The sequence below is a fragment of the Phacochoerus africanus genome, chromosome X (assembly GCF_016906955.1).
Source record: "Phacochoerus africanus isolate WHEZ1 chromosome X, ROS_Pafr_v1, whole genome shotgun sequence".
In the NCBI taxonomy this organism is placed as follows: Eukaryota; Metazoa; Chordata; class Mammalia; order Artiodactyla; family Suidae; genus Phacochoerus; species Phacochoerus africanus.
In genome coordinates, this window is record NC_062560.1 from 100,517,838 (window position 1) to 100,544,834 (window position 26,997).

The following is a 26,997-nucleotide window of genomic DNA, read 5'->3' on the forward strand; positions in this document are numbered from 1 at the left end:
ATAGCAGCTTTACACATCATCACCCCAAACCCAACACAATCCAAATCTGTCACTCACTGGTTGAATGGATAAACAATCTGTATTACACTCATACAGTGGAATCCTACTCAGCAATGAAAATGAAATTACTCATACCTGCAGAAAGGTGGATGGATTTTAGCTGCATTATGCTGAACAAAAGAAGCCATACGCAAAAGACCATATGATTCCATTAATACGGCAGTGTAGAAAAGGCACAGCAGTAGGTACAGAAAACAAATCAGTATTTCTTGCAGGCTGGAGTTCGCAGGGGATCGATTACAAAGAGGCAGGCATGAGGGAACTTTCTACATTTGATTATGGGGGTTACCTGACTATACATGTGTGTCAAGGCTTAAAGAACTGTACACTAACAAGAGTGAACATTTCCATATGTAAAATATGCCCCAATAAGCGAATTAACAACAAGACAGTCCTGAGGTCATCCAGTTTCTAGGTCCTATCGCTCTTGGTATCAGTGATATTTAAGACATTCTTTGTTTTTTATGGCCATACCCAAGGGCTATGGAAGTTCCCAGGCCAGGGATGGAATCTGAGCCTCAACTGAGACCTGCAATACAATGGGCCAGGAATCAAACCTGAGCCTCCGCAGGGACCCTAGCCAGTACAGTCAGACTCTCTTTCATTTTTTAAAGTTTTATTGAAGTCTCGTTGATTTACAAATTGTCATAATTTCTGCTGTACAACAAAGTGATCCAGTTATACATGTACACACATCCATTCTCTTTCAGAGTCTTTTCCCACATAGATTATCACAGAGTATTTTGTAGAGGTCCCTGTGCCAATCTCCAGTCCATGCCTCCCCAACACTCAACCTATTAAGTTTGTTTTCAAAGTCTGAGTCTGTTTCTGTTCTGCAAAATAGGTTCATTTTGCAGTTGGATTCTTTACCCACTGTGCCACAGTGGGAACTCCTAAGACAATCTTTATGAAACAAGTATTCCACTTTTTTTCTTCTCAGGACTAACTAGAATTAGGTGATTATTTGAGACCCTCTAGGCATTCGTGATGATTGTCTATTGTCTCTTAACTGTTGCCTCAAGGAACTACTGAAATGATTCAGGGCATCTATTCAACTAGCAAAGTCCAAGGCCAATTGATAGGCACTGGTTTCGATTCTTTTTCAACACAGCAAAATCCTTTTCCTTCCTAAAAGGAAATCGTACATAAAACTCCACTATGGGAGAAGATAAATGCATTCTACTTCGTGTCCGAGAGTAAGTAATTAAAATGCTGAGACAAAGAGAATAGTGCGAGAGCACAGACCTTGGAATCATACAGACCAAGCTTTGAATACAGGTTTCTGCTTAAAAATGTGGCTTTGAGGGGGTTCCCACCATGGTGCAGTGGGTTCATGATCTAGCTTGTCTCTGAGGAGGCAGGGCTTTGATGCTCAGCCTGGTACAATTGGTTAAGGATCCGGCATTGCCGCAGCTGTGGTGTAGGTTGCAGCTGCGGCTTGGATTCAATCCCTGGCCCAGGAACTTCCATATACCGCGGGGGCAGCCATAAAAAAAAATTTTTTTTTTAATTTAAATGTGTTTTGGATATATCATTAAATATTTTAGACCCTCTATTTCCTCTTCTATAAAATGAAGAGAGCACCTGTCTTATAGGTTACTCGGAAATTAGAAGTGAGGTACGGAAGGTGACCAGCACAGTATTTATTACCAACTTTGTTGAGATACAATTTATATATAACTGTGTAAGTTCAGGGCATACAATGTGTTGATTTGTTACACATACATTGTGAAATGATTACCACCATAGCATTAGCTAACACCTCCATCACCTCACATAATTACTGTATCATTTTTTTGGTAGCAAGAATGTTTAAGATCTACTTAGCAACTTTCACGTACATAATACGTTTTTTGTTTTTGTTCTGTGGATTTTTTTTTCTTTTCTTTTTTTTTTTGGTATTTTTAGGTCTGCACCTGCAGCATATGGAATTTCCTGGGCTAGGGGTAGAATTGGATCTGCAGCTGCCAGCCTAAACCACAGCCGCAACAACACGTGATCCAAGCTACATCTGCAAACTACACCAAGGCTCACAGCAATGCCAGGTCCTTAACCCACTGGGCTAGGACAGGAATCGAACCTGCGTCCTCATGGATACTAATAAGGTTCATTAAAGCTGAGCCACAATGGACACTAACTATAATACAGAATTTTTGTCTATAATCACCATGCTGTACATTAGATCCCTGGAACTATTTCTAATTGAAAGTTTGTAGTCTTTAAACAACATTTCCCCATGTTCTCCACTCCCTGACAACCAGCATTCAATTCTATTTCTATGAGTTTGGCTTCCTTAGATTCAACAATAAGTAAGATAATACAATACCTATTTTTCCTTATCTGACCTATTTCACTCAGCATAATGCCCTCAAGTTCCATCCATGTTACTGCAAATAACAGGATTTCCCTCTTTCTCATGGCTGAATAATGTGTCATTGTGTGTGTGTGTGACATTTTCTTTATCCCTTCATCCTTTGACAGACACTTAGGTTGTTTCCTTGTCTTGACTACAGTCAATCATGCTGCACTGAACCTAGGGTAAAGATCTCTCTTCCAGGTCCTATTTGGATTTCCATTGGCTATATACCAAAGGGCACTTGGAGGATTATATGGTAGTTTTATTTTTAATTTTGAGGTACCTCCTTACTGCTTGCATTAATGTACATTCCTGCCAAGAGAGCACAAGGGTTTCCTTCTTTCCACACCCCCAGTAGCGTTTGTTATCTCTTGTCTTTTTTTTTTTTTTTTTGCCATTTCTTGGGCCACTTCCCGCGGCATATGGAGGTTCCCAGGCTAGGGGTCGAATCAGAGCTGTAGCCTCTGGCCTACACCAGAGCCACAGCAACGTGGGATCCAAGCCGTGTCTGCACCCTACACCACAGCTCACGGCAACACCAGATCAGACTGTTAACCCACTGAGTAAGGGCAGGGACCGAACCCGCAACCTCATGGTTCCTAGTCAGATTCGTTAACCACTGCGCCACGACAGGAACTCCATCTCTTGTCTTTTTGATGATAGACATCCTAAAAGGTGCTACCAAGCAAAAGGAGGTGCATAGGAGCCAAGGCTCTCAAATCTGCCTTCCTGATCCAGGGCTCGGTCACACTCTTATGAGATGGGGAAGGAGGGTTGGTATACAGAAATGCTGGCAGGGCAGGTTTTGATTGGAGAGCTCTGGAACTTGGCCATTTATGGTAAGGTATGGTAAAGGGGCTTCAGCACCCATATTCCTGAACAATGGACTCTTCCCTTCTTAAAGGGTACCAGCATTCTGATTCTAATCATGTTCCAAACCTCTGGTTCCATGGTGCTAAAGAATCTTTGGTTCCTGGTGTTGAGAACAAAAGGTCCTCCTCCGAGCATGCTTTGGCTGCAGGACTTGTGGTTTTGCTCTTTGATCTCTGGAAAATAATTCAGCATCAAGTGAGAAACAGGACAGGGCCACTTTGGGCTGGTTTGGCAATTACATAGGTATGAAATGCTATCTCATTGTGCTTTCAATTGGCATTTCCTTGATGATGAGTGATGTTGAACATTTCTCCATGCACCTGTTGACCATCCGTATGTCTTCTTTGGGAAAAGGTCTATTCAGGTCTTATGCCCATCTTTTAATCAAACTGTTTATTTGCTATTGAGTTGTATGAGTTCATTATATATTTTGGCTGTTAATCCCGTATCAGATATATGATTCTCAAGTATCTTCTCCCATTCCATGGGTTGTCTTTTATTTCCTTTGTTTCTTTTGCTTCCAGGAGAATATAAAATATAGTCTGTTCTTCTTGTCTATATCCTCTACCCCTCAGCAACTGTCACCTTATTTTTACTTATGTCAGTTAGAGCCTGGGTTTCTTCTTCAACTTCAATTCAAACAATATCCCACTGGAACCAGTGAAGCTATCTTTGTCCAAGAGAGGCTGTGTTCTCTGACTTCACCTTCAGAGTTAAATTTCTCTAACATGCAATTCCAATCTGAAAAAGAACTGCCAACCTCCCATATGTCCCATAGCTCTAGGGGACCATTAAGGCATCTGGTGATATCATACTACTAATTCCTGATCCATAAAATGAGCACAAACTCATACATACACGTATGTTTACATACCAACAAAAACTCTATCATATTCAAGAAATAAAGACAACCATGACTGTCAAAGAAGAATCTCCATCTCACATAGCATGGCAAGGAGTATCAAGAGTACAAAGGATATGATAAAGCAAGCATGTAGGTTGCCTTGCCACTGTTCCACAGGTGTCAAAATGAGACAAGACTCATATCAGAGTAAGACAGTTTAGAACTCACAGTACAGCAAACAGCAGGAGAGTCAACCTAATAATGCTGTTCCCCAGGCCTCCAAGTCTCTCACACAGGGTTTTGGGATCAGACAAGTGGAATCTATACATATAGACACACTGCATCTAAAGAACGCAGGGTTGAGGGTTAGCATGTTTTAGAGCAAGCAGTAAACAAACCAGTCCCTTGCTTATGCTCACCCCTCAGAAAACAAAGAATTATCATAGACGGTATGGTCTTAATCAACTTAATTGCCTATATGACTGACTACAGAAACTGTCCGGTATCAGAACTGCTAAGCTTTGTAGCTTGACACGCTCAGCAGTGATGTTTAGTGACTCTTGGGGCCATGGCAGACTCCTTCGCACATGGAGGCTTCCAGCCTGGGAGTCTAATGGGAGTTGTTGCCACCGGCCTATGCCAGAGTCACATCTGTGACCCACACCACAGCTCATGGCAATGCTGGATCCTTAACCCCCTGAGTGAGGCCAGGGATCGAACCCGCAACCTCATGGTTCCTAGTTGGATTCATTTCCACTGTGCCACGACAGGAACTCCCAGACTGCTTCTCTTAACAATTACCAGAGCTGGAGTTCCCATCGTGGTGCAGTGGTTAACGAATCAGACTAAGAACCATGAGGTTACGGGTTCGATCCCTGGCCTTGCTCAGTGGGTTAAGGATCCGGCGTTGCCGTGAGCTGTGGTGTGGGTTGCAGACGCGACTCGGATCCCGCGTTGCTGTGGCTGTGGTGTAGGCCAGTGGCTACAGCTCTGATTTGACCCCTAGCCTGGGAACCTCCATATGCCACAGGAGCAGCTCAAGAAAAGGCAAAAAGACCAAAAAAAAAAAAAAATTACCAGAGCTTACAATCCAGGTATCAGTTCCTTATACCGTATATTTTCAAGAGGAAATTAATTTAACTAGCAACCAGAACATAGCTCTACTCTTAAGCTAAAATCGATTCCCGCCTTGCCATTGTCAGTCATAGACGAACATTTCCCCAATTACTCATAGTTTTGGCTCTGGATATTTATGGTCAATAAGCCAGAACTAAAACTAGGATAGTAACACCAGCAAAATGAAAGGCTAGGAACCTTTCACAGGAAGGTTGAATAGGACTTCACTCTCCCAATAGAAACATTAAGCAACAACTGGAGGCTGGCTAAAATAATTTTATAGGAACTCTGGAAATCAATCAAAAAATCTACAGCAACCAAGCCAATGCACAATCAAGAAAATGTCACATTCATAATGGTCGGAACCTTCAAGGAATATTTACTCATACTTGCTCCACCCCTCCCTGTTCGGAAATGGTACAATTTGGGGTAGGTGGTAGTCTGGTCCTCAGTTCCTGTCCTTGAACTAGAGACCACAGTATATGTAATTTGCAATTTGCTAACCTTTCTGGGGGCTTCCTAAGGGAATGGTGTCTCTTTCCCGTAATTTGGATCTCAGACAAACAAAAAATGGCAAAGGTTAGACCAAACTATGAAAATCTGCAGGAAACAGTATGCACAGTATGATAGCTGCAGATAAACTTCATACTCACAGAAGCCAAGGGCAAGAGATTATGAAGAGAAAAATAAAAGAACAGCTATAGCTCTGAGAAGAAGGGACATGACTGAAAGGAAAACTAAAATATTTAAAAGCAGCTGTGCGTAAGAGGGAATTGTAAAAAGCAAACACACACAGGCCCTAGACAGACAAATGCTCAGAAAATAATTGAGAAGACCTTAAGTCTTCATCTAGGCTGACCTCAAGGCTCAGAACATGTCCTAATAATTAATGAATGTCTTCCCCTGAACAAAGCCAAACCGCAAAGACTGGGAGATGTGGTCATTTTTACAAATGACCAATTTTGAAAAGATCACAGCTGTACAAAGAAATGGGAAAATAGAGCTCATTCAAGGAACATAAGAAATTTACAGAAACTACCCCGAAGAAAAATAGGCATTGGACTTACTAGAAAAAGACTAAAATAACTGTCTTAGAAGTTCCCGCTATAGCACAGTAGGTTAAGGATCTGACTGTAGTGGCTTGGGTTGCTGCAGAGGCATGAGTTCAGTCTCTGGCCCAGCACAGTGGGTTAAGGATCTGGCATTGTCACAGCTGTGGCATAGGTGGGAACCGTGGCTCAGATTCAATCCCTGGCCTGGGAACTTCCATATGCCTCAAGAATGACCATAAAAAAGTCTTAAATGTGCTCATAAGAGCTAAGGGAAAACAGAAACAACTAAAGTAAATTAAGAAAATGGGATCTGAAAATCTGGAGAATATTAATGAAAATAATTTTAAAAGTATCAGGAGTTCCCACTGTGGCACAATAGAAATGAATCCGACTAGGGACCATGAGGTTGTTGCTGGTTCAATCCCTGGCCTCGCTCAGTGGGTTAAGGATCCAGCATTTCTATGACCTGTGGTGTAGGTGGCAGATGTGGCTGTGGCTGTGTCATAGGCCAACACCTTCAGATCGGATTTGACCCCTAGCCTGGGAACCTCCATATGCTACAGGTGCAGCCCTAAAGAGACCCCCCCCCAAAAAAAAAAAAAAAGTATCAAACAGAAATGATGAAACCAAATGAAACAATAACCAAGTTAAAAAATTAACTCGAAGGATTAAACATTAGGCTCAAATAGGCAGAAGAAAAGAATCAAGGAACTTAAATCCATGTCATTTGTTATCAAGTCTTAGGAGAAAAAAAAAGAATGAATAAAAGTTAACAGAGCCTAAGGGACTTAGGAGCTACATTCAAGTAGACCAATATATACATTACGAGAGTCCGAGGAGAAGAGAGAAAGTAAACAGACAGGTTACTGGAGGAAATTAACAGCCAAAATGTTCTCAAATTTGAGGGAAAAGTTGGATAGACAAACACAAGAAGTTCAGCAAACTCCGAGTAAGATAAACACACAAAACCCAGTATAAGACACATTATAATCAACCCGTTAAAAAACAAAGACAATCAAAACCGCATGGCACTGGCACAAAGACAGAAATATAGATCGGTGGAACGGGATAGAAAGCCCAGAATTCAACCCACACACCTACAGCCAACTCATCTATGACAAAGGAGGCAAGAATGGAGAAAGGACAGCTTATTCAATAAGTGGTGCTGGGAAAACTGGACAGCCACAGGGAAAAGAATGAAATGAGAACACTCCCTAACACCATACACAAATAAACTCAAAATGGGTTAAAAACCCAGATATAAGACCAGACACTATCAAACTCCTAGAGGAAAACATAGGCCAAACACTCTCCGACATAAACGACAGCAACATCTTCTCAGATCCACCTCTCAGAGTAGTGACAACAAAAACAAAAATAAACAAATGGGACCTAATCAAACTTCAAAGTTTCTGCACAGCAAAGGAAACCCTCAACAACACAAAAAGGCAATCCACAGAATGGGAGAAAATCTTTGCAAGTTAATCAACTGACAAGGGATTCATCTCCAGAATTTATAAACAATTTCTGCAGCTCCATACCAAAAAAACAAACAAGCCTATCAGAAAATGGGCAGAAGATCTAAACAGACAGTTCTCCAAAGAAGACCTACAGATGGCCAAGAAACACATGAAAAGATGTTCAACATCACTCATTATTAGAGAAATGCCAGTCAAAACCACGATGAGGTACCACCTTACACCAGCCAGAATGGCCATCATCCAAAAGTCTACAAACAATAAGTGCTGGAGAAGGTGTGGAGAAAAAGGAACCCTGGTACACTGTTGGTGGGATTGTAGATTGGTGCAACCACTGTGGAAAGCAGTATGGAGATGCCTCAGAAAACTAAACATAGAACTACCATTTGATCAAGCAATCCCACTCCTGGGCATCTACCCAGAGAAAACCACGACTCGCAGAGACACATGTACTCTGATGTTCATTGCAGCACTATTTACAATAGCCAAGACATGGAAACAACCTAAATGTCCATCGACAGAGGAGTGGATCCAGAAGAGATGGTACATATACACAATGGAATATTACTCAGCCATAAAAAAGAACGAAATAACAGCATTTTTTTGCAACATGGATGGACCTAGAAACGATCATGCTAAGTGAAGTCAGCCATACAATGAGACATCAACATTAAATGCTTTCACGGACATGAGAAAAAAGGACAGACCGAACCTCTTTGCAGAACAGATGCTGACTCACAGACATTGAAAAAATTATGGTCTCCGGAGGAGACAGTTTGGGGGGTGGGGGGATGTGCCTGGGCTGTGGGATGGAAATCCTGTGAAATCAGATTGTTATGATCATTATACAACTACAGATGTGATAAATTCAGTTGAGTAATAAAAAAAATAAAATCAAAAAATAAAAGACAAAGACAAATCTAGAAAGGAACAAAAAAGTGAGTCATCACATGCAAAGGATCTTCGATAAGATTATAAGTAAATTTGTCAGCAGAATTCTTGCAGACTAGCAGCAGTAGGATGTACGCACATATACATACACACCAAAAGAGAAATACTGTCAAGTGAAAACTCTAAATCTAACAAAAATGTCCCTCAAAAATGAAAGACAGTGAACCACTAGTGAACTAGTGGTTAAGGATCTGATGTTGTCACTTCTGTGGCCAAGGTTCGATCCTAGTCTGAGAACATCCAAGTGCCATGGGCAAGGCCAATGTATGTGTATGTGTGTGTGTATATATATATATATGCAAATATGAGGGCTAAATGAAGACATTTCCAAATCCACCAAAGCTGGTGTTCATTACCATTAGGTGTGCCTTATATAAAATGCTAAAGGAGTCCTTAGCATTGGAATGCAAGGAATTTAGATATGAACTTGAAGCCATATGAAAATACTTTCTCCAGAAAATATAAATGCACAATGAAACAGTATTTTTAAAAATTTTTTCAATAAAAATTAACACTGATTCTTCTCAAGCTCTCCCAAAAACCTGAAGAGCAGGAAATACTTTCCAATTTATTCTCAGTACAGCATTACCCTGATATTAAAGCCAGAAAAGATACCACAAGAAAACTACGGATCATTATTCCTAATGAATATTGATACAAATAATCCTCGTCAAAATACTGTCAAATCAAATTCAGCAGCACATTAAAAAGGATTATAACACGACCAAGCAGACTTTATTCCTGGGAGTAAGTATGATTCACCAGACCAAAAAAAAAGAGGGGGTAATACACCTTATCAACAAAAAGGACAAAACCACATGATTATCTCAACGACTGCAGGGAAAAAAAAAAGTATTTCTGCATGATTTCATGATATAAAACCTACTGTATAATGAAGTGTAGAATATCTCATGCAATTTATTGAATACTGTACTCAAAGTGAAAAACACTCTACAGTGTATCACTTGTTTATCCAGCATCACAGCAGAGTATGCAGTACGTACATATCACTAACCGAGGAAAAGATCAAGAGTCAAAATTGAAAGTGTGTTTTCTATTGAATGTATGCTGCTTTAACTCCATTGTAAAGCTGAAAACACAATTTGTACCAGTTTAAGTTGGGGACCATCTGTAAAAGGAAAATACTTCAACATAATAAAGACCAAATATGAAAAACCCATTCTGAGATCACAATGGTAACACCTAAAGCTTTCCCTCCAAGATCAGACAAAAGACAAGGATGCCTGCCAAATCTATTCAACACAGTATTGGGAAGTCCTAGCCACAGCAAACTTGCAAGTAAAAGAAATAAAAGGCATCCAAATTGGAAAGCAATAAAGAAAACTGTCTCTTTGTAGATGACATGATCTTATATATAGAAAACACTAAAGAAGCCACCAAAAAACTGTTAGAATAAATGAATTCAATGAAGTTTTAGGATATAAAATCAACATACAAAGATTATTTCCATTTCTATACATTAACAATGAATGAACTACCTGAAAGAGAATAGAGAAAACAATCCCATTTACAACTGACACAAAACAATAAAATATTTAGGAATAAATTTAACCAAGGTGAAAGATTTTTATGCTGAAAACTATAAGACATTGATGCATAAAATTGAAGAAGGCACAAATAAATAGAAAGATATCCTCTGTTCATGGATTAGAAGAATATTTTTAAATGCCCATACTACAGAAAGCAATCTACAGATTCAATACAACCTCCATCAAAATTCCAATAGAATTTTCCCAAAAATAGAGAAAAAGATCCTAAAATTTGTATGGATCCCATACAAAAGATCCCAAATACTCAAGGCAATCTTGAGAAAGAACAAAGCTGTAGGCATCACACTTCTTGGTTTCAAACTCTATCACCAACTCATAGTAATCTACACAGTATGGTGCTGGGATGGAAACAGACACATAGACCAATGGAGCAGAATAAAGAGCCCACAAATGGACCTACACATACAGGTTTGTTGTTTTTAACATAATCACTATACTGAGGAACTGGTAGATTGCAAATGGGTCTTCTATTTGTAAGGACCCAATAGGGTACTAGGAGAATTTCAAGTCCCAGTGATTTCACCTCCACATCCAAACAGCTGAGTTAGAAACTAAAGAGAGACCCTAGTGCACGAAACATGGAAATGCTCTTCCTTGGCACTGCCTACGGAGGTGGCAGCCATCTCCCACCTGGCATGATGGTGGCTCCGAGACCCCTCCTGAAGCCCAAGACTGATACAAAGAGGACTGAGAAGTTCAACCAGCACCAGTCAGAGCAACATGTCAAAATTAAGCAGAACTGGCAGAAACCCAGAGGCATTGACAACAGGGTGCGTAGAAGGTTCAAGGGCCAGATCTTGATGCCCATTGGTTATGGGAACAACAAGAAAACAAACCACAGGCTTCTGGAAGTTTCTGGTACACAATGTAAAGGAGCTTGAAGGGCTGTGGATGTGCAACAAGTCTTAACTGTGCTGGGACTACTCACAACATCTCTTCCAAGAACCGCAAAAGCCATTGCAGAGAGAGCAGCCCAGCTGGCCATCAGGGTCACCCATCCCAACACCAGTCTGCACCATGAAGAAAATGAATAGACAGGAGTTCCTGTTGTTGTGGCTCAGTGGGTTAAGAACCCAACTAGTATCCAGGAGGATGCTGGTTTGATCCCTGGCCTCAGTAGATTTACGGATCCACCATCGCCACAAGCTGTGGCAGAGACGGCTCAGACCCTGAGCTGAAATGAATAGTGGGCTTGTGTGCACATTGTATCTGTGTTCATAAAACCATGAAACTTGAAAAAAAAAAGAAAGAAAGAAATACGGAAATATTCTTGTCTACTTTTAGAATAAAGTTAGTAATTACAAAGAAGACAATGTGATTACGTTCCTGACATTAAGATGAATGGTCCCCAGAGCTTCCTCTGGACTCAAAAGTGTCTTCTCAGAAGGGCTAACCTCCAGTCCCAACCCTGCTTCTTCAAGGCATTGAGTACTGTTTCTTTTAGGCAGTCATTGGGTCACCTGGACCCCAGGTGAGGCCAAGCTCTGAGGCCAATTCCTTTGGCAGTGATTTATTTATAATACCCTGTGATTATTTCTGCTTCAGGGCGCCCATCATCCAGAGCATTTTATCTGAGCATTAGGGCACACATTTGCCCTGAATCTATATATCAGCGTCTCTCTCTCCAAAACACACCACCACCACGACCACCCCCACCAACAAAATACTATCATATCAACTTTCACTACTCGTGTCTTAAAACATGGCATCCCGATCCATGTAAAACTGAAAGCCCACGGAAAACCACCATCAGTGTAGACAGTTAAGTCCTGAGTAAGAGGACGAACACAGATGAAAAACAAGAACCTAAGAGTCCAGTCCAAAGCCTCTTAAGAAACAGACTTCATGTAGGGAAGGTTTTCAATAGCTTTTAAAACCTCCCACTCTCACTCTTGCTGCCCACACCTTCCACCACATAAGGATGCACTCGTCTTCTCAACAATATTTAACTAACAGATGATATCATTTCCAGAGAAGCACTGACATTGGAACAGAGGGGTTTTTATTTAATTTTAAAAAATAATTCAATGCTCTTGGTCCCCTAGCAGCAAAAGAAACAGAAGGCTAATGGCAAATACTTATACCATCAAGAGGTTGCCTAATGAATTGATGCTATTTCTACCAACCCCTCAGCTTTTATTTCTTGGCACAACATCTGAAAAAGACCAAAAGATTATTATGGCCTCAGAAAGGAAACTATACAGCTTTACTTTTTTAAAGTGAGTTATATGCAGGTTTCAGCCGTGTCCTTTAGATTTTTCTCCAAGATAAAGGGTCTCATTATTTAGAGCCAAGTGTTTTGTGAGTCATGTCAATGTCGTGGACTCTTGTTTATTTCATCTCTGCATGTATACTGCGAGAGACACCAAAATCCAAATGGTTCCCAGGAAGGGCTATCCCCAGGCAGAATCAGGAAATAGGGCAAGTTTGTCTTCTCTTCCTTCTCTCTCCCTTCACGAAGGTCTCTTATTTCTCATTCCACCTAAGAAACCCAAAAGAATGACTTGCTATTGATTGAATCTCAGTTCCGCAGGCACGCTATGAAAAAGCTCAAATCAAAGGCTGCTCTAATCACACTCTGCCTCCTCCTAACAAAGTCCTGGTTCTATATGTATCTTCCAAAAAGCCTCCCAGAGGCAAAATACATATGCTGTGAGGGTTTCAGAGATCTACAACCTGGCAGGGAAGGCAATGTTGGGACATACCTGCCACCCTGCATGGACACCATCAGAGTAAAACAACACCTGTGAGTTGATTCCATTAGCCTGGCCAGTAGCAGCGCAGCTATTAGTGAATTTAAAGGGCATTGCAATGCTAGGAATTTTAACGAAGCGATACATGAAGTTATCTTAGAAACGGGGTATTAAAGTAAAAAGACTGGTAATGGAAATAGGAAAAGACACAACTAGTTGTCAGGAACACAAGCTGTGGAGCCAGACAGAGTGGACTGAAAAACTAACTCTGACTCGTACCACGTGATCTTGGGTAAGTTATCCCAGCGTTCTCAACTCCTGTGTCCTCATCTTTCAAATACATTCAACACCTGTCGACTTCACAGGACTGTTAGGCAAATTGAAAAAACAGATGGGTACCAAGTACCTGTCAGTCAATGGGAATCATACCAGTTCTCAGTAGTATTACCTAGGGCAAGTTACTTAACCATTTCTTTGTTTTCCCTTTCTTTTTTTTTTTTTTACTTTTTTTAGGGCCGCACCTGCGGCCCATGAAGTTCCCAGGTTTGGGGTAGAATCAGAGCTACAGCTGCCAGTCTACACCACAGCCAGAGCAACACGGGATCCGAGCCACATCCGCAACCTATGCCACAGCTCCTGGCAAATGAGGAAATCAGTGTGAAAAGGCTTTGTAATGGCAAAGCAATTGACAAACGAAAGCATCGTTATCAATAATGTAAATTTATAATCTAAAAATGCCCACTCTCTAAATAGAGGTCAGGCCTTGATTGGTTTTATGCCCTTGTTCCTGGCTCCCTAGATTAGGTATAATCTGTCTCCAAATCTAGTCACAAAATCCATCCTAATTAAGTCTCCTGCTATCCCCACTTAGTCTCCCCCTGTCAGTCCAGCATCAGGATTGCAGTTTACCCTATTAAGTTTTGGCTTCTGCACAACCTCCTTATGAATTTAGGTACCTCCTGATTTTGGCATCTGGATTTTTTACAACTCACCTATTGACAGCATCTGATTCTGTTTCTACCTATGTTTGCAAACTTTTCCTTCCTTCTTAGCATCCATCCTGGTTCCTGTCTTCCTAAAATGCTCATCATTGGTCTCTGTTGGGGAAGAGTTGGGCTACCCATTTGAACCCAGTATATGAAGACTAACATGTGCTCCGGCAATTTTTAAAAGTTGCATTTATTGGAGTTCCCCAGCGGTCTAGCGGTTAAAGACTTGGTGTTGTCATTGCTCGGGTTCAATCCCTAGCCCGGGAACTTCTGCGTGCCACGGGCACAGCCTAAAAACAAACACAAATAAATAAAAGTGGCACTTATTAAGAGTTGCGAAATGTTCCCAGGTGCAGTGCACTGCTATGGGACATGATATAAGAAATCCTATAGCAGGATTTGAGATTCAATCAATACTGATGAGATAAGGAACAGGTGGGAGCTCAGTTAGACAGGTCAAATACTTCTTTGGCCTACTGTCAGGGCTGGAAGTAGATGGAAAAGGCTCAATTGTAGTGAAATGGCAAAAGAAAAACTGTTTTGAGAAGATTAAAAAATGAACCCACTTAGGCTTAAATGTAGGGGTCCATTTCAGACAGTAGAAAGCTTAAGGTGGATGCAATTAACACAGTCTCAGGCACATAATGGATAACCAATTATATTATATGTTTGATAAAGAAATTAATTACCTCCTGAGTTTTTAAGGTCTTATCTAAAAAAGACTTTCGGAGTTCCCGTCGTGGCGCAGTGGTTAACGAATCCGACTAGGAACCATGAGGCTGCGGGTCCGATCCCTGGCCTTGCTCAGTGAGTTAAGGATCTGGCGTTGCCGTGAGCTGTGGTGTAGGTTGCAGATGCAGCTTGGATCCTGTGTGGCTGTGGCTCTGGCGTAGGCCGGTGGCTGTGGCTCCGATTCGACCCCTAGCCTGGGAACCTCCATATGCCACGGGAAGGGCCCAAAGAAATAGCAAAAAGACAAAAAAATAAAATAAGACTTTCAAAAGGGCAATTTTTCTTATGCTTTATAAATCATATTTTTCTTCTGAATTGTTTCAATAACAAACACCTTGGAAAATTACTGAAGTACCAGAAGAGATATTGAGATGCTCTGAGGTTTATTAATAAATCAAAACTGGATTCAGGACTTAAGAAGAACAATGATGGTGATGGACAGACTGAGGGATGACGTTCTACCCAGAAAATAGAGCCCTGTTTTCCCAGAGGGAAGGATGAGTCATGAGAAATCCTAGCGTGGCCTCAGGTAACCATAATACTATTTTGTAAACTGTATGGGATAACACATCTATGTGTAAAATATTTTGAGAGCCCCCAAAAGTTGTCATACAAAGTGCCGAGTTTTCATTATTTTTTTAAAGTTTGGCGAAAGAAGAAAACAGACACGCCTCATTTGAATTGTTCCCTGTCAGATTAAAGCGCAGGACCCTTTCGTGTCCTTAGGCAGCTTGAAAATACGATGTAATTATTTAGCATAACACCTGGACAGGGGCAGGGGCGCGATGAGCCCAGGGCAGGCTTCCCACTAGGAGCCAGAAATTGCCTTTGAGCTCCTTTTATGTTTATTTCCAAAACCCCTCTGTTATTTTTACACAAGTCCCTACCCTTCTGTCACTGTTTCCTTTGGGGGGGGGGGGGGGTGGCACGGTGGTTCTGCTTCTTGCATTGCACACTGTGCTGATGTGGTTTAACAGAAATACAGAGCTAGAAACTTCTAAAGCCAAACCAACAGAAATCAAAACTATTAACACTGCCCGTTTCAACCATGATTAAACTTTCTCCCCTTTCCCGTTTTCTTTTTATTAAAGAAAAAAAAAAGTAGTGTAGTTTCTTCCATAAATGTGGGTGTACAATGACATCACAGGTTAGATGATTTTTTTTCCCCCTTTTTCTGGCCACACCGACTGCAGGCTGAAGTTCCCAGGCCAGGGATGGAACCTGCGGCACAGCAGCAACCAGAGCCACTGCAGCGACACCACCAGATCCTTAACCACTGAGCCACGAGGGAATTCCTAGACGCTTTTAAAATAAAGAAAACATGTCTCTAGGAAAAGCTTTAACAAAAGCCGGGAAAACATACACAAAAAGATTTGAAAACAGAAGAGTGAATTTAAATGATAATTAGTATCCAGTTTCCAACTAACGAGTTCACGTTTAAAACTGAATATAACACCTTTTCATACCTGTGTACAGCGACAGTTAAATTATAATACACGACCACTTCCTGGTATCACACTGTAAGAGAATCACAGCATTTTAGAGCCGTGAGTGATCCTAGGTCTCCTGTAACCCTCTCGTGGTTTAAGTGAGAAAAATAAGACCAGAAATAGGAGCCTAAGTCATACAGCTGGTTAGCGATTAAGCAAGGCTCTGATTCAAGTCTTCATTGATTTGGTCATCCCCCTTGACTGAGAGGTTCATCAACTTCAACTTACCCTTTCTTTCAACAGGTCTTAAAGGAGTCAGAAATGGAATATCAGATCCTTGCCATGGTAAAGCTAAATAACAACGGTAAGAAATATTCATGATGTATTTGCCAATGACTGTGCAGACGACACAGTGAGAGGATGAGAGAGAAAGAGATTTTGTATTCTTATACCAGGATGGTGGCTGGGCCCCGAGAAAATTCCGTTCAGTTGGATTTTTTGGATGACCTAACTTGCGATGGGGTTCCAGTAGGAGACTTTTATGTACAAAAAGGATATGGAGCAGGGGAAACTATCCAAAAATCTCCACCACAGAAGGCAAAATGATAGCTCTGTTTCCATAATTGAATAGAATTCCCATACTTAGAATGGCCATCACCTTGCAACTCCAAGACCAGCACAGGAGATACAATAAACCTAAAGTATTATTATTAAAGTCTAAAAATTTTCCTTTAATTGAACATTCTTGAAGAGAAACAACTGGATCTCACATTTTATTACCGTCCCCACACAGGGCAATTTATAAGACTTAGTCCGGCTGGCCAGCAAATTATCAATTCACCAGTGAGGAATAAAACAAAATTGTTGTGTCAACCAGCTATGGAAACTTCCATTTGAGATTATATTGTTTGAATGGTCAGTATAACTGAATTTCTTCAGAATAAAACTGTGCTACATATCATAAAGACAGCTCTCAAATGCTTCCTGAAAATAGCTTCACAATTTTGTGATTAAACCAACATATAATTGAATGAATAACACACGCGGATCTGGAAATTATGCAAATGCACATCTTAGTTTCACTTGGAATAATGCTTTCTCCTAATGAGTCAGTATTAGCAGAGGTTCTGAACCATCAGCAGAGCCGGAGCCACGGCCAAACACAGCTTCAAAATTCACCACGATGTCTTCTAACTGCCGTATTCAGTTTTTCCTTTTTGACAAGCAACACCCACTCCAATAATTAATACATTAATTCAGACCTAGTGGAAAGCAAAGAGCAATACGCCTTAAGCAGAGGCTTTCTAAAGCTGTTAAGGGTAATTTGTCCACAGTGCAGCAAATGTTTAAAAGATACAAAAATGTAAAAGGGTCCAAATGTATTTCCAATATAAACGCAAAGTGCCTGGGACTAGAAGATATATCTTTTTAACCTCAAATGTGAAAATATGCGGAGAGGTAATCAAAACCTTTCTCCTATAACCTCTCATATAGGGGAAGGGGTGGATAATGCCGTGGAAAATCTCCAGCCTTAATAGTTGTTTCAGATCACCCTTTACTCCTCTGAAGGGGATGAACTCGATACAGTTCTAAAGTTCTAAAGTTCCCAAGTGTCAGCCAGCACTTGGTCCCCTCTAAGCAAGCGTAGAAGCTTAGACTGGCTTAGAAGAGTATGGAGGCTTAGACTTCATCCTGAAAATTCAACCAAATGCAGATTTTAGAGGCAGACAGCCTTGGGTTCAAACCCTAGGATCTGCCACTATATTAGGCAAAATAACCTAGGGAATCCCATGGCAACAAATTAACCCCAAGATCTATTGGTTTAAGGCACAATAAGCTTATTTCTCATGGAAGGTATAACACCAATATGGATAACTGCAGGAGATTTTGCTCCACATAGTCACTCAAAAATCCAGGCTAGCAGAGGCCCTGCCATTTTGTAGCTGCATCCCTCTAGGTCACCAAGACAGGAAAAAAGAGAGCTGAAGAGCTGCACACTACCTCTCAACTGTTCCAGTTCAGAAAAGACAGGGAGCGCATCTGGCCATAGCCCATGCACCGCAAATTACTGCATGGTCATGCCTAACTGCAGAAGGCTGGGACAGTATCAGGCAGCATGTGATCCGATGAGCAGTGAATATCTTGTCCTTGGCCAAGTCATTTGACCTCTCAACAGCTTATTTCCCCTACATGAAAAATAAAGGATCTGATAATAAGTACCTCAGAGAGCTGATGCGAGGGGCTGGATGACTTAATACACAAAAAGCATGCACTAAAGAGCCCAGCACACAGCTCTCATTTCCCTGCCTTCCAGCTTAGTGAACTGGGAACAGTGCTGGATATAAAACCCTCTGAAAACAGAATTTGAAGTGGCAGGAGGATGTCCTACTTATTCTCAGGAACTGGCTAACATGTGCTGGAGTCAGCAAGACCATATTGGTGGTATTTTGGAGACTCTATGACCACACAAATTGACAAGCCACAGTAAGACGGGCAAATGGGATTTTTAGTATTGCTGATTTTCAGTTAGAAAGCATGATGACAGAATTAAAAAAAAAAAAATCAATAATCTGAGTCAGATAAACCTGGATTGCAATCCTCGTTCTATTGTCTATAGCTGTGGAGTCTTAGACAAATACGTGACAGGTTCTTTCTAAGAAACTTGCCTGTATTTTTGAAAGGTGCTATGTCAGCCTGGGTAGGAGGTTACTGCTTCCCTAGGAGAGGCATTGAAAGAGCAGTGGAGGCAATGGCAGCACCCAGGTGGGGGTTTAGCCTAGGGTTTAGTGTTGAGGATTTGTTCTTGGGGGCTAGAACCAGAAACTTGGTATCTTACCCAAAGCATCTGAAACTGGAATGCCAAGAGGGAATCAATACACAATACCTTGGGTGAGTAGAGCTAAACATTGGGAATTTAAACACCAAGTCTAAAATTGGTCAGAGACTGGATTTGTTTTGGAATGAAGTCAAGACATTAGAATTAGGAGAAAGGCTGAAGGAGTACAAGTTTGCAAACAGAAGGAAATTTCAGCATAATTTCTAATCATCAAGTTCCTAATCTATAACCACTATGGAAAACAGTATGGAGGTTCCTCAGAAAACTAAAACTACAGAACTAACATATGATCCAGCAATCCCACTCCTGGGCATGTATCTGGATAAAACTATAATTCAAAAAGATACATGCACCCAAATATTCGTAGCAGCACTATTCACAAGAGCCGAACATGGAAGCAACCTAAATATCCATTGACGGATGAGTGATTTAAGAAGATGTGGTACATATACACAATGGAATACTACTCAGCCATAAAAAGAACAAACTAACACCATTTGCAGCAACAGGGATGCAAGTAGAGACTCTCATACTAAGGGAAGTAAGTCATACAGAGAAAGACAAGTACCATATGATATCACTTATATGTGGAATCTAGACTATGGCACGGATGAGCCTATCCACAAAACAGAAACAGATCACAGACATGGAGAAAAGACCTGTGGTGGCCGAGGGAGAGGGAGAGGATGGATTGGGAGTTTGGGATTCGTTGATGCAAAGTATTAGATTTAGAATGGATAAGCAATGAGATCCTACTATATAGCACAGGGAAATGTATCCAGTTTCCTGGGATAGACCATGATGGAAGACAAGATAAGAAATGGAATTTAAACACCAATATATATAAAATATACAAAATATATATATGTATGACTGGGTGAGTTTGCTATACAGCAGAAACTGGCATAATGTTATAAACCAACTATAATAAAAAATAATAAACATTAAAAAAAAAAAACCTGAGGAAAATAACTACCTAGACAGGTGGTCAGGAAGAATCAATGAAAATAATAATTGTAAAATATATATAGACTCACCAGCTCATTAGAGAAAATAAATGGCCATTCCATTGTCTTCAAAGGTAGTTCAAACCTATTTGTAGAAATATGATTCTACAAAAAGCCATTGACAACTCCCATTGACAGATGCAAACCACTGGGAGCCTGTTTAATGGCAAAGCCTTCCAGCCTTAACAATGGCCAAAATCATGAGCCACAAACAAAACAGTGAGGCTCTCCAACACCATCCAGGCTTTTCCCTTCTTCTCTAGCTCTGGGGAACAGTACTTTTCTCCCTTCTCATCTTATACCTCGCCCATTCACTGAAGTGATGTTTCTCAATGATGCTAATGATAAGTCACTCTCTGAGATACCCAAGTATGCTCCCCAAAGGTTACAGAGGAAGGAGGTTCTACTAAAAGGGAAAAAAAAACCCACCACTCGGTTCCAAATAATACTGCTCATGTTCTAAAGAATTATAAATGTGGGGTGGTATTATTGGGTGTGACTAGAGAGAATAAAAGAATATATTTGAAAGAAGAGACTCACGCATCAATCTCACCTTTATCTGAGAACTTCCAAGTTTATACGCATGGAAGAATGCCCATTTAACATACATCTTGGAAATTTAGAGCTTTAAGTACACACAGAGATCTGCTAACCCAACGCTGTACATTAAAGATAAGGAAAAAAAACCAAACCCACTTGGAAACGGGGCTTGTAGTGTTAATAATACAAAGCACATCCCACTACACCTCCCTGTCTCACTCTTCCACGTTGTTCTCTGAAATACATTACTTTTAGGATTGCAATAGATTTGCGCGCTTCCTCTCCAAGCCGGGTAAGGAAGCTTTCCCATGGTTTTGGCTATTTATTTCATTTCACAATGATTAAAGTTGAAATTTGTTACCAGCTGGCTATAGCAGCCAGTCAGAACAATCTCTAATTCTTTCCAAGATCTCATTGAATTTCTCTGGCTCCTGTTGGAATTGCACTTAAGTATTCAAGGGAGAAAAAGCAAATGAAACATCTCAATTTAATAAGAAACTGGGTTCATACCAACAACGATTTTTATAAAGGAAACGTTCCCTGTGGGTTCATTTTATTCTTTGCAGTGGTTAAATATAGTATAAGTTCAGAAAATACATTTATGGCGATGGACAGGCCTATCGGGAGGAAAGTGTGCATGTGTGTGGGGGGGGTATAAGAATGATTACACGGTTAATTGATTTGAAAGAAAAGGCATGTTTTATTTTTCTGATTATATATGTGAGCAGACAATCGTTTCCACCTTACCATAGAGGGTCTAAGTGCCTAAGAGAATCACCTTCATAGAGTGACTTCCAGGTTTGGTAATAACAGAGGAATAAATGGCACCCAAGACAGCTGTGGTTATGAATTGCAATGTGCTCCTCTTTAAAGAGTGAATTAATGCCCCAAATTCCCAAATACTGGGAGCAACTTCCTAAACTATTTACATTTACATTACATAACGTTAATTATATTTACATTACATCCTTTACATAAATGATGTTATGCACGAAATACTGATGAGACGTTGAATCAGACTTTTTCAAATTGAGAAATTTGCAGCTAGGCTGATAGAATAAATGAGCACGGCATTTTACACGCATCAACTGGGGTAAATAATAATCACCTACCAAGGTGGTCATAAGGGTTCAATGAGAATCAGAAATATAAACCACATAGTGGGAGCATCAGCTGTTAATAGCAAATAAATGGTCATTTCCTCACCTTCAGGCATAGTTCAAACCAGTCCTTAAACCTCTGACACCACAAGGGTTAAGTGTCTAAACAATAGCTCAATAACTGAACAAATGGGTTCCTTCAAGGTAAACTTGCGCCTTTATATGATTGTAACCAGTAACTCGGAATTCATTTCCATTCCTAATTCCATGCTTTCCAACAAGGTGGGTGGAAACAGAATTGTCTGTTCCCCTCCTCTATCCTCAAGCTACTTTTCTACCCAGGCGCCAACCCTGAGCCCTCATTCCACTGGCTTTTCTTCCCAGCTGGCTATTATTTCCACAAGCTTCCAACTGGTAATGAATTGCTATTTCTCTCCCGGAGGCATGTGCATTTCTTAGAAGACCCTAAATGACCGATAAGCCACCTGAGAGTCAAATGAGTCCGTTTGGAAGAATGGAAACAATATCATGGGGAGAAGTTTTCTGTACCTTCTCTCATTCCCATCCACTATCAGGACCTGAAATAGATCCCAGACGGTCCGGGGAAGCAGAGGTGGCCCGGACAGTCCACGGTGCCAATTTTTCTATGAGTCAGCGACTGCCCCTGACCCAAGGCTAGCACTGCCTTTGTGTTTGGGGGGCTTGATGTCACTATGAGTTGCATTTTAGCTTCCTTGCCACCTCATCAAATCCAGCCAGGAAAACGGAAGGGCAAGGAAATGAACAAGACATAAAGAAAAGCAAACCACCATCCTTCCAAATAGGAATGACTATAGTTTCTATCAAGAGTGGGTTTAAAAAAAAAAAAAAAAAAAGTGGGCAAGGAGTCTTGGTTCGTACTTAAAATGTAGGAGGAGGGGAGGGAATACTACTTAACTGACAAAATGGGCATATGCTTCTTTAAATATGATGTATAGAGTTCAACAGAAACAAACCTGACTAGTATCCACAAGGACTCAGGTTCGATCTCTGGCCTTGCTCAGTGGATTAAGGCTCCAGTGTCGCCATGAGCTGCGGTGTTGGTTGCAGACGTGGCTGGGATCTGGCATTGCTGCGGCTGTGGCAAAGGCTGGCAGCTGCAGCTCTGATTTGACTTCTAGCCTGGGCCCTAAAAAGACCAAAAAAAAAATATATATATATATATATGTGTGTGTGTGTGTGTGAGAGATACATATTAATATATCTATAGATCACAAATATATATATAATGTATAAAAAGGCTTTTGCTCAGTCCTCTATCACTGACACCATCAATCATCTCCAAATCATCTCCCCCGCCTACATGCTTGCCAGGAGAGGTCATACCTTTAACTGAAATGTTTGATATTATTCCCGCAGGCTTTCTGTCAAAGAAGTCAAAAATTCAATCTCGAACCCGACTGAGTGTGAAGGGAACTTGCTGAAGGAAGCCACCAGCCTTTGGTTGCTACTCCTTAAAATACAGGGGTAAACCGTTATGGGGCTTGCCCAGAAGAGAACACGCCCCCTACCCCCGCCCCGCACCCCTGTCCTTTGCCTGCCTTTTGTCTCCAGAAAAACTTTAGTCAAAGAATACATTTAATCAGAGATGTGAGAAAATGCAGGAAAACAGTCAAGCAAGACAAAATACTAGTAAAGCCATTAAACAAAGTCAAGGACCTTGAGTTCTTCCTCAAGGACTAAAGATAATATTCTGAGCCATGTCCTTTGAGCAGTTTTGCAGATACAGAAACCCCCACAAGGTGGAATAAGTGAACCGTATGCTGCCCACAAGGACCTGGTCCCTTTCTGGTTGAAACCAGAAGGCTGAGGATGTTGACTCCTAATTCCATCACCACCACCCCATCAAAAGAATGGCCACAGCCTGATTACACACCCTCAGCACCCCTGTCCCTCACGCTGTCTTGAAAAACCTTTCCAGAAAAGCCTTCAGGCAGCTTAGGTGTTTTAAACACGAGCTACCCTGGACTCCTTGCTAGGTGTCCTGCACTTGCCTTCAGCCCCATCCGGTGTCGCGAGGATGGCTTTACTATGTGCAAGCAAGGGGAGCCATGTTTGGTTCAGTAACCAATCTGCAAGCCTTGTGTTCCAAAGATCTTCGGCATCTCTCCTCTTGGCCACACCTGTGGCCTGCAAAAGTTCTCGGGCCTGGGATGGAACCTGCACCACAGCCGTGACAAAGCCAGGTCCTTAGCCCACTGAGCCACCAGGAAACGCCAGCATCTCTCGTTCTTTGAATGCTTTTTAAATAATACTGCATCTCTGCGCAACGCCTTGGCAACAGCTTAGTAACCCTTCCATCATGTATCAGTGTCAGAATTTTCTTTCCATCATTTCCCAAAGAAGCAAACCTTATAAGCAGCAAGATACTTGAAGTAAGCAATAGTGAGTTCTTTAAGAGCCTTGGTGCTCTACTACTCAGGTAACCCACCTCTAATTTAATGAAAGCTCTTTTATTTATACCTATTTTATAAATCGAGGTTCTGAGGAAGTTGTCATTACCAAAGTGTTTTATAACTAAAATCGATTTCTTGCGGGGGAAAAAAAAAAGAACACCTGTCTTAGTATATTTTTTCCATTCCATAGTAGGTGATTGATGTATCTTATTGATGAAACTTTCGATTTTGAGGGCTGCTCTGCCATTTATTAAAGCACAACATGACAGTTAAACTCAAGTAGGCATCTCTTCTCCCCCACATCAAGCCGTCTTTCCCAGGCCACTGGTTCACGTTAATAGGACCCATCAACCACCTACAGAAATACGGTATATTTTACAAGTATCTCTAGGATGTAAAATTCACTCCTTAAAGCTTAGAAAATTATTAGCGTCAGAATGATGGGCAACTTGTGAAATGTGATGGGTGACATTCAGTCCCATTTCAGTGTAGAGATCTGGGTCATGTGTAGCCCCTGTTTGGCCTAGTCTGCCTGTTTCGGCCACATCTGTGTGAGGCTGTCACATCTAGCAGATCCAAAAGAAGGGGAGACTTACTAACGCTAGACAACTACCCATGCCTAGTATCTTGGGGTGCAATCAATACCTGGATTGAAGGGAACACTGAAACCATTACTATGAGCAAGTGAATACTGCATGTTTTCTAAGATGAAATTCGAGTTGGAGAGTGTATTACCTTAGTCGGCCTGGGCTGCCATAACAAAATACCACAGACTAGGTAGTTTAAAAACCAACAGAAATGGGTGTTCCCTTCATGGCGCAGCAGAAACGAATCTGACTAGGAACCATGAGGTTGCAGGTTCGATCCCTGGCCTTGCTCAGTGGGTTAAAAATCCAGCGTTGCTGTGGCTGTGGTGTAGGTCACAGACGCAGCTCCGATCTGGTGTTTCTGTGGCTGTGGTATAGGCTGGCAGCAACAGCTCCGATTAGGCCCCTAGCCTAGGAACCTCCATATGCCGCAGGTACTGCCCTATAAAGACCAAAAAAAAAAAAAAAAAACAGAAATGAATTTTCTCTTGGTTCTGGTGGGCAGAAGCCTATGAAACTGGTGCTAGTAAATTCGATTTTTGGTGCGGGCTTTCTGTCTTGTAGATGACTGTCTTCTTGCTGTGTCATCACCGTTCCTCTGGGCACACATTGAGAGAGACAACTCTCTTGTGTCTCCTCTTCTTTTTATCAAAACACCAACCACATTGGGTGACGGCCCCAGGCTTATGACCTCATTTCAACTCAATGACCTCACAAAGCCCCCACACCCAAACACCATCACACTGGGGATTCAGGCTTCAAAACATACATTCAGGGAGAACAATTCAGTCCATAACAGAGAGTAATCGACTTAAGCATGCCTCCTGGCCTCAAATTTTATACTTTCTGTAGCCGTCTTTGAAAATTTTGATTGGCCATGTCACATTTATTAGGATTAACCAAGTGTACCATTTGCTGCCAGTGTCGCCTCACTGCCATCAAAACCTCACTTGGCTAATCTGATGGGTGGACCCTGAATCTGGATGTGAGACGCAGAATATAAGCAGAACAGCGAAATGGGGAGGGAAAGAATCCCTCGCTCAGAACCTCTCCTACACCATCTGTTATGATGGTGACCATTTCTCCCCCCTCCCTCCCCTAAATTCCCAGCATCAGAATTATTTCTTTGATTTGGGAAGGAAAGGAATGAAATAGTAAAAGAAGAAAAAAAAAAAAAAAAACCTTTTCCATAAAGTCATTGGTTAAATGCATTCACACAGTCAAGGAATGGAGACGTGGACTCCCAGTCTTTCTATTTGGGATTCTACTGTTGAAAGATGACCACACATTAACAATCCTCAAATTATCCACTTGTCACTTTAAGAAGGTCCAGAGTCTGGTCTTATAAGAACTAAGCTTGTATGTTTCAAGGGGATCCGGAAACATGGGAGTTAACAAATACTTAGCAGGTGAGGAGGAAGACCTACTAGAGCACTGCCAAATGCAGGCGGGGCTTTGAATCTGGGCCAGCCAGTAGAGGAAAGGTCCAGCCATCGGGCCCAAAGAGAACAGTCAAAGGGAGTTACTGGAATCCAGTGGTAGGAGAGCCAGGAAATGAAATGATCTACATTACCATTTTGGCTAAGGAAGATTCTGGATGCATAACGAAGAATATGAGTAGAGCAACTCAAATCAAAAGGAGCCCTGGGATCAGGTCAGGTAGCACAAGTCGCCACCTCCAAAAGTGAATAGCTAGTAGATGCTCAATACAGCTTTGTTAAATTGAACTGAATCTTGGGCTCACCCTGCCTGAATCTGTTTGGTTTTGCGGTGTGGTTTGGTTTATTTATTTATTTATTGCTTTGTTTGTTTGCCAAGGTACGCAGTGCCTTGATACGCAATATCAGACCAGGGATAGAACCCGAGCCACAGTGGTAAAAGCACCAAGTCCTTAAGCACTAGACACGAGGGAACTCCCCCTGTATGCTTGATTTAGATGCTTCAAGGCATTTACTTTTACTTCCTGTTGGTCAGTTATCTGTTAGAACAGCACATCTATTAATTAGCTTGCCCACATCCCTTGCATATCTCAGAAGTAAAGACAGATACAGATAAAACATACACCAAAAACAGGGAGCAATTTTTTTTTTTTTAAGAGCACTATGCAAGTAAGCTAGGCACTGCTGCCTTCATTTTGCCTTTGCGGGGTGATGAAGAAAAACAATACAACTTTTGCCTTTCTACGACACCTTGACATCGCTAAGGGTTTTTCATTACTTCTCACAGATTATTTGCTATAAACACAATTTCACAACACAGAGGGGTACCAAATCAGGGAGCCCTTATTTCACCACCCGCTGTCTGAGAGAGGTGGGCCCATGGACAAAAGAAACAACCTGTCATTAAC

General features: G+C 41.3%; 1 pseudogene; it reads left to right on the plus strand.

Moving 5' to 3' along the window:
• The first annotated feature begins 10,939 nt into the window (after positions 1-10,939).
• Positions 10,940-11,335, plus strand: LOC125118898 (60S ribosomal protein L32-like; annotated as a pseudogene).
• The last annotated feature ends 15,662 nt before the right edge of the window (positions 11,336-26,997 follow it).